Source organism: Balaenoptera borealis, assembly GCF_965194805.1.
Source record: "Balaenoptera borealis genome assembly, chromosome: 15".
Classification (NCBI taxonomy): Eukaryota; Metazoa; Chordata; class Mammalia; order Artiodactyla; family Balaenopteridae; genus Balaenoptera; species Balaenoptera borealis.
The window spans coordinates 14461859-14468214 of record NC_138871.1 but is presented as its reverse complement, the minus strand read 5'-3'; positions in this window follow the sequence as shown (position 1 = coordinate 14468214).

The following is a 6356-nucleotide window of genomic DNA, read 5'->3' as shown; positions in this document are numbered from 1 at the left end:
TATTTTTTGTGGGTTTTAAAAAATGTATTATTTGTGTGAAAAGTATTATAAACCTATTAAAGTACAGTACTATATAGCCGATTGTGTTAGTTGGGTACCTAGGCTAACTTCGTTGGACTTATGAATGTGCTCTCGGAACGGAACTCGTTCATATGTAGGGGACTTACTGTAGTTGGTTGTCTCAGGATGATGGGATTGCCTTACCTAAGCGTGATTTCTGGGAGGGTTGAGATGCGGTCTCTTATTCACCTTTCCATTCCCAGGATCTTGTCGCTCCTCACAAATATCTGCCGAATATGTGAAGGTATTATAGGTGGTTTTGATTTTCTTCTCAATACTTTCCTGTATATTCCAAAATTTCTACAATAACATGTTTAATTGCATCATTGCAGTACATTAAAATTTTTAAAAATAAATTTATTTATTTTATTTATTTATCTTTGGCTGTGTTGGGTCTTTGTTGCTGCACACTGGCTTTCTCTAGTTGTGGTGAGCGGGGGCTACTCTTCGTTGCGGTGCGTGGGCTTCTCATTGCGGTGGCTTCTTGTTGAGGAGCACGGGCTCTAGGTGTGCAGGCTTCAGTAGTTGTGGCTCACGGGCTCAGTAGTTGTGGTGCACAGGCTCTAGAGCGCAGGCTCAGTAGCTGTGGCGCACGGGCTTAGTTGCTCCGCGGCATGTGGGATTTCCTGGACCAGGGCTCGAACTCGTGTCCCCTGCACTGGCAGGCGGATTCTTAACCACTGCGCCACCAGGGAAGCCCAGTAAGTTAAAATTTTTTAATGAGGAAAAGTATAAAGAAAAGGGAAAACAGTGGAGGAGGTGGTGCAGAAAAATTCATCTTTTCCTAAATTGACTTCATTCTCCTTCCACCGAACACCTCACCCCCACCTCCCCAGCTTGGCCAGGTTTGGGGCTTCCAGACCATCCAAGGCACAAAACACTGGCACCTGGCCCTATTTCCCTGAGTAGGCGGACCTGGGTGGGCTGGGGGGAGTGTGGCAGTTCTGTTCAGTTTCTCCAGCCAAGCCAGGAGTCCCTGAGCCAGGCCTGGTGCATTTCACTTGTCATCATATTTTGGTCTTGCAGATGTCTAGGCCACCATGGGCATCCTAATTATTTCCTTGGGTGCAGATTCTTTGCCAGCACTGGGAGGTGGTAGCAGGCAGGAGGTGGGCTGGGGGAGACAGACTACTGGAGAGAGGGTCTCATGGAGAAAGGGGATGACAGAGAGAGTAGAGGAATGAGACAAGAGAGTCACCAAGATTCTCTGTTATAATAATAGCAATAGTTACTGCCTTGGGTCTTTACGGTGTGCCAGGTACTGTGCTAAACGATTTTCATGGATTATTTTCTTTACTCTGCACAAAACCCACATAAGGTAGGATCTGTATTATCATTCCCATTTTACAGATGAGAAAACAGCCTCCGATAGGTGAAGGAGGCCACTGAAGATCACACCATGAGTTAAACTACAAAGCTCTGAGTTAAAAAAACACCTAAGGCCCTATTCTTAGCTGTGCCTGGCACCATGTTGCAAAGAGGCATTTCCCAGACAGTTGTGAAGTGGGGAGTCCCGTGAAAAATCTCTGTCTTCTCCATCGGAGTGGAGAAGTTTCCCAGAGAGCAGAAGCTGGAGGCCTTGGGGACTCTGCTCAGCTGAGGCCCTGGGGGCCACCAGGGGGCAGCAGAGGCCTGCACTGGCCAGGACGGCCATGTCCCCGGTTGACTGCAGGCTCTGGGCAGCTGTCCTGACTCAAAACCTGAACTGCCAGTGGCCAAGAATAGCCAGGGGCTGTAGTTCACGTGGGTACTCCTTCCCAGGGTTTCGAAAGCCCCTCACGTCATCCCTATCATTTCACAATCCTGCTCACAGAGCACTTTTTCCATCTTCCTCAAACAGGTTCTATCTTGGCCGGTGAGGAGAAGGCTTCAGGGACACACACACTTCCTGCAGACAGCATGTGTGACGCTGGGCTGGGCGCTGGGGTTTTAAAAACACCCCATCAAACAGGTCTTACGCCCAGGGGACACTGTCACAGAAATAAATAACCAAGGTACACTGTGTAAACTGCAATAATACATATACATGTGAGATGTGGTGTCAGCACAAAGTGGGAGAAAGAGGGGTGGAATTATACCTTAGGGATTTAGCTCAGAGGTAACCCAAGGGAGTGTGTCCGTCTGTAGGAGTCATCTTTCCCGTGAGTAGAAGCAGAGAAAGAGGCTGAGAATGCTGGTCTAGAAGGGTAAGGGGTCCCAGGTTGAAAAATATTAGATTCGATGAGAATGTCAAGTGTTCTAGAAATCATGAAGTTTGCATCTCTTAAGTCCTGCATCAGGGTGTGAGTTGGAACAGTTGAAGCAGACCTAACCGGGGCTCAGGAAGCTGGTGAGGGAGGGTGGAGGAGGGTAGTTGGGAGGTGGTTATAGGGTCCGTTGTCAAGGTCAGTGGGCTCCAGGACTCAGCAAAGCTAGCTGGGAAGAGACCCAGCCTCTCCTACCACCCTTTGTTTACAATGGCAGCCACAGTCCTTCATCCCCAGGGATGGCAGAAGAGCTTGGACCAGCCCAGGGGCTGGAGTTCAGTTGACCAACCCATTCTGGTTAAATAAGGGTCACCCTTAATACATTTAAAATTTTAAACTTTTGGAGTTAGACATCATTCTAAAATATAATCTCACCAATAAATATTTAGTAATATTTAATAATTAATATGGATCAGTCTTTCTACATTTATATAGTCTCTCTCTATCTTTTTTTTTTTTTTGGCCGTGCAGCTTGTAGGATCTTAGTTGCCTGACTAGGGGTTGAACCCAGGCCCTCTGCAGTGAAAGCACCGAGTCTTAACCACTAAACTGCCAGGAAATTCCCTGTGTTGTCTTCTCTGGGGCATTAATGGTTTCCCACTCCACCAGTTTTCTAGAACTAGAAATTAAAGAAGTGGGAGATGGGAACTTCCCTGGTGGTCCAGTGGTTAAGACTCTGCGCTTCCACTGCAGGGGGCATGGGTTCAATCCCTGGTTAGGGAACTAAGATCCTGTAGGCAGCCAAAAAAAATAATAATAATAATAAAATAAATAAATAAATAAAAAAGTGGGAGCTGGGGCTGAATGAAAATTTATGACGTTAATGTGTTACATTTTTTGGTCACATGTTCCCTCATTTGTTTCTTTTAACAACATTGGGAATATTATTACCATAGATATTCTCATTGGACCAAGGAAGAAACTGAGGTTCTGACTGAGGCTTAGCCCCATGTGGCTAGTGAGTGGCGAACAGGCCTTCCACGAGGTTCTCTGACGTTCGGCCCCCAGGCCTCCTTCTTCCTCCTGGGGCTTCTGTGGTGTGGGAAACACCTGGGCAGCTTTGACTTCGTTTGTTTGTTCCAACAAAACTGGACTGCCTTTGCGGCATCTTTTGCCCACACTGAAGGCCAATCCCCAAATAACTCCAAGACACCGAAGGGAAAGGGAGAGACCCGTGAGCTGTGTATGGGTGTGTGACAAAGGCCTATGTAAATGCATTCAGTCAGTAACTCTTTGTTTGAGCTCCAACTGTGTGCTCAGCGTGGGGCAATCGAGTGACCCACCAGCGTGTCCTCATGCCTGTCCATAAACCCTCCAAGGGAAGGCCCTGGTGGCCACCTGTCTATGGAGGACCAAGTCACGCCTGAGCTCCACCAGGCTGCCTCGACCTGCCCTCGGGGTGCCCCTCGTCAGAGGAGGAAGTGGGCAGGTAGGCTGTGAACCCGTCTGCCAGCCCTGCCGGGTGAGCTCAGTGTGCCTGAGGAGCTCAGAGGGGGGCTCGCGAACCTGCCAGTGGGTGAGGGGCAGAGGGGGTCAGTGTGGGGAGATGTGTCACTGAGGAGGTGACGTTTGAGCTGCCCTCTGAAGGATGAAAGAAATTCGCCAGGTGGAGGGAGGGCACTCTTGGCAAGAGAGCAACGTGAACAAAGCTCAGAGGCTTGGGCGTGTGAAGCACAGAGAGGATGGTATGGGTGTGAAGGTGCATGTGTGTCTGTGAGAGACAGAGAGACAGAGACAGAGAAAGAGGCTCCATTTATGTTCACTGAACTTTCTTTGGTCCCTGATTTCCCCCTTGAGCCCCTGCCTCAGGGCTCTGGGCCCAGCTGTGACCTCTATGGGCCTCTCCCTGCTCCCCTGTGGGCTCAGAGCTTCTGTACTTGAGCCCCCACAAGGGCTTCCCTGTTCCCTCAGCAGCTCCCGCCTTGACTTTGTTCTTCCTAAGCCTGCCCCAATCTTGGCTTCCACCAGGACACTTGATCCCATCCCGTGGCTGGCAGTGGGGTGCGGCCCTCAGAGCAGCTGCAAGGATGGTGTTGACTCCAGATGGAAAGTGTTTCGAGAATTCTGACATGACATCACACTGTCAGGACATTGCGCTGACGGTAACCGATCTGGGAGTGGCCAGGTGAAGTCACTGCCAACCTTGCCCCTTGTCCAGGGCTGGCTCAGATCAAGGAGCTTGGCTTGGCGGGTGGGGATCTGGAACCAAGGGGTGGCACAGGGAGGGGCCTTCTGGGTGTCCAGACCATCGCCAGGAGCAGCCCAGAGGCAAACGGATGCCCTTCCTCCGCTTCCTGTGACTTGAGCCCAGCGGAGGCCCCGCACTCACATCCCCGGCCGTGGGCGAGGCTCGTTTTGGCTGCTCTCCTACCCACCTGGGGCCTCGGCCACCTCTCCTCCCGCAGGCCAGGCCTCCACTCCCAAAGGGCCACTAACACTCTGCATGTGGCTTCTTTGGCCTCAGCCCTGCTAGCTCTGCTAAGCCGGGCTGAGCCAGGTGAAGAGCGGGGGCTGCCCCAGCCGCCTGCCGGAGGGTGAAAGGGGAGCCCTGCCACAGCTGACATCCGCGCCCGGCCCGGACCCAGGGCTTGTCTTCAAGGCACCATCTGTTGCCTGCGAGGGCTGAGCGGGGACAGGAGGCTGGCACTGGCGCTCAGAAGGCAGGGCTGGGAGGCGGAGGTCATGGTGGTTTGGGGGTGCCCTTGGGGAGAGAGCACCTTTGTTACCCCCTCTTCTTCTGCCACCATCACCCACTTGTGCGGAGCTCGGACCTGGGGCTGAAGAAGAAGAGAGTTAGAAGTGATCAGCCCCCAGCTCAGGCTGGCTTTGGCTTCCCCAACATCAGGAGCCTTCCCTTCTGGGGAAGCCAGAGGGCACAGCCAGATGGTCTACAGCCCAGGCAAGCGTCCAGTCCTACGCATCACAGCGGTCACCGCAGAATCATGAGACTGGAACTGGGCACTGGGCATTGGGCCACAGGATGGGCTGCCTGGGGTTGGTGCCCTGGTTGGCTCTGCCCTCCCCCGGGAGCAGGCCAGGCTGAGCACAGAGCCGGACACAGTGGGAGACACCTCGGGATTGGAACAAACCCCCAGATGGTCAGGACCCTCAGGACAGGACCGGGTTCGCAGGGACTGGGGAACAAGAGAGCCATCTGGGCCCTTGGCCACCTGCTCCTGCCGCCTGCTGTTTGGAAGGGGCCAGTGGGTCGGAGAGAAGAGAGGAAGGGAAGGTGAGGGGATCTGAAGATCAGGAGGGAAAGGGAGAAGGAAGAGAAAGATGTGAGAGAGGAGAGAGAGGGGCGAGGAAGGGCTACAGGTAACAGAAGCTTAAACGAGATGGCAGTTTTTCTTACATACAGCTGTAGGTAGGTAGTCCAGGGCTAGAGTGAAAACCAAGGCTTGCGTTCTTTTTCCACCGTTCCTAACAATTCCAAGCTGCAGCGTGGAGGAAGGGGTGGGGGAAGGGCACGCCCCTCGCTTTAGGGACCCAACTGGGCATTGCACACATCGCTTCCCCTGACAGCTCACTGGCCAGAATGTAGTCACCAGAGCTACATCTAGCTGAAAGAGAAGCCGGGAATCGTAGTCTTCGTTCTGAGCATGCATGTATCCAGAGTAGAAGGAATGAGAAAGGAGGAAACTGGATATAGGGGCAGGAAAATAAAGAGGAAGGGAAGCTCTTGGAAGGAGGAGGGGCGGGGACAGGAAGGGAAGGAGGGTAAAACCCTTTGGAACAGCTTGTACTCGTGGCTAAACCTGACCTCCCAGCACACCTGGCTCCACCCCAGGGTGACCAGGTCTAGAGGTTTGTCATAGGCAAGTTCCCTGGGGGCTAGGAGCCCTTCCCCTTCTCAAAGACTGATTAACATGCTTTTGGGGCCCAGACCTGAAGTGGGCTGTGGCTACTTCAGTGAGGTCTCTGGGGAAGGTCTGCATCTAATAAAAGGAAAGAAAATGAAGTGCAGGGTTTTGCTTTCCCACTTAGCCAAGAAGAGGCTCTAGGGTGTACCTGGCAGTCGTGAGGAAGGATGTGATAAGTCATACTGAG